General features: G+C 27.7%; 1 non-coding gene across 1 annotated transcript; it reads left to right on the top strand.

Moving 5' to 3' along the window:
- Nucleotides 1-2,242: 2,242 nt before the first annotated feature.
- On the top strand, nt 2,243-2,313 carry TRNAG-GCC. The gene has a single exon. It is a non-coding gene; the product is annotated as a tRNA-Gly (tRNA).
- The last annotated feature ends 589 nt before the right edge of the window (nt 2,314-2,902 follow it).

Genomic DNA, 2,902 nt, shown 5'->3' with positions numbered 1-2,902 from the left:
TTTAGTATGTACTAGCTAGGAATCTTGATGAGCTTTATCAAATAAAGGAATATTGTAATTTCGGAGTCTCGAGATTTCTTCACATCCTCACTTTGTTGGTAAGATTCTAATGGTTTTTTTTTTGGATATTATATCTAATCCAATTGGGTATATAATTAGGGTTTTCGTATTACTTACTCTTTTATTTTTTAATATTTACTAATTTTGTGTGTGTAGCTTGTTCTTGAAGCTGGCTACTGGCTTGGATCACTATTGACTATAATTTCTCTTATATTGATTTATTTGAAGGACTAGTTATAAATGAAATTAAAGCTCTAAATAATGTTTCAATATTTTTTTTGTGTGGAATAGTTTTCAATTTTAAGACATGTATTTAGTACTAATGCTCTAGTTTTTGAATTAATTTAGGTAAATAATCAACAATTTAGCATTGTGATGAAGACCTCAGTAATTAGCTAGCTTCTTAATCATTAGTATTCTCCATTACGTCTGAACTTTTGGTAATATCAATTTTCTTGAACATTTATAGGTAAACTTGATCTGATTAACTTTCTTTATCTTTCTTTGAACAAAGACAATTATGGTGCAATGTCTGTAAAAAGTTAATTATGTACGTAGATATATAATTTATTTGAGGAAATGAATATTAGTAAGGCCATCGATGCAGGCAATTCTACTGTCATGAATGATATACACTTTTGTTGTTCTTTATTTATTTTTTATTTTTTATTTTTTTGCTTAACGATATGCCACAGCCCACAGGATTTTTGTGTATATTTATTATTTTTCTCATTTCATTTTTCAAGTTAATAATTATTATAAGTGTACACTTTCTAGTTGTGTTTTTTCACACTCCACTATATTAATAGATTATCAAAATATGTTCTCAGTAGTCTCTCCATGTATTCATACACAATGGTGGAACTACATGGCACCCACGAGGGGCTTATAAACCCTAATGAATTGATTATTTTAATGTTTTTCTTCTAATTTTCTTTGAATTTATTCAAATTTTATACAAATTATTATGCAAAACCCCTATAATGATCTAAATTACTCAAAAATATTTTTTTAGAGAATAATTTGAGTATATAGCTCCTACTAATATCATTTTCCGCATCTTCCCCTATTCATACGTCGAAAGATTCATTAACAAAAGGCACAAACGTCGTCACCACTTAACATACATATATAACCAAGTTAGGGCTTTTTTAAGGCGTACGATGTACCATAATAATTTTGAGTGTGTTTTCACTATGAGTTCATTCATCAGTGTAACAATAACCTCTCATGGTATTGATCAATTGGGGCTTTGAATAATTACTAATTACTTATATTTTTTAAAGTATAAGACCATCTCCAACGGTGCTTAAGATGCAGTAGGAAAATACCTCCAATGGTAGTGTATATCCAATCCTACTATAGATTTTTGAGTTAAATATTTCTATATTTTGTTTTGCAATAAAATTATACCAAAACCAATTTTCAAATTATAATTTATTACATTCAAGTCCAATAAGAAGACTAAATATGATTAATAAGATATTGTACATAAAATAAAAAGATAGCTATAATGACCTAACATTAATAATTAAAAGGATATTTCCTCTGTCCCTTGCTAAGTGATGCATATTTTCTTTTTGGGATTCTCAAGTTAAATGAGTCATTTCCTTCTTTGGCAATCACTCTCTTACTTTTTTCTCTCTGCTTTTTTCTCCTCAACTTAACTAACAAAACCCTATTTTCTTAAATCTCATGCCGAAAAGATTAGTGAGGGACAAAGGGAGTACATAATATACATAAAAATACAACAATAGAAAAACATAAGCTAAGTATTAAAATAAAAACAGAAAAACTAATAATTAAAATTACAACAACTAATAAAAACTTAATAAAATAATCTGGTAAATCAAAATCAGATCCTCCAATATTGTTGTGGTATGAAAAGTATGTTCCATTAGCATAGTCATTTTCATAGTTTTTTTTAATTTATTTAAAATTTCTAAATTATGTACAAAATTTTATTTAATAAATAATAAATTTTATATATAGTTATTAATCAATAAATCTTACTATATCATTTAATTAATATATGTCATATATTTACGATTTAAAAAGTATAAGAAAATAAGTGAGTGAATATTGTTTTTGGTTTGAGTTTATTTTATAAATGGTAATTATTCTTTTAAATAATATAACAATTCAAAGTAATTACAAAGGTCTAATATAATAATATCAAATAGCACCAGTGGTCTAGTGGTAGAATAGTACCCTGCCACGGTACAGACCCGGGTTCGATTCCCGGCTGGTGCATTTTTTTGTTTAATTTTACTTTTTCTTTCCCTTAGGGCGTGTTTGCCTTGTCCATAGTGATTTTCTATTTAATTTTAATTTTCATATTAAATCAAAAGTTTACGTTTTCGATTTCTTAAATCTGAAAATAGGAGTACTAATATTTATTAATCTTTGAAGTTGGAACAGTTAGTGGTTGTCGTTTTGGTGTTTGTAGGTTAGTGGAGATGGCAGAGTCGTTGGAGAAGTCCATTTTTTATTTAATTCCTCTTTGGGGACATGAAAATGACTCCATTTTCACATTAAATTATTTCTATTATAAAGCAAATCGACAAACACACACTCCAAACGCCAAACAACCTCATTCTTCTAATCATAAGCAAACGGTATTTTCCTCTACAAATGCATCTTACCATTTGTACATCTCTAAAGCATTTGAATATTGCACAACTTTTTAAATTAAGGGAAATTATGTTTTTGACATAATTTCTAGTATATAAAAATGTGTTCAGATAATAACCACATCTTATATGGTAATTAAGAACCAATCCAGACCGCACAATTTTTCAAATCTTATGGACTCAATTCCTCCATATGGCATTCACGTTTT

This window comes from Salvia splendens, chromosome 13, assembly GCF_004379255.2.
Source record: "Salvia splendens isolate huo1 chromosome 13, SspV2, whole genome shotgun sequence".
Lineage (NCBI taxonomy): Eukaryota > Viridiplantae > Streptophyta > Magnoliopsida > Lamiales > Lamiaceae > Salvia > Salvia splendens.
The sequence above is the reverse complement of the archived record's forward strand: the minus strand, read 5'-3'. Positions and strand labels throughout refer to the sequence as shown.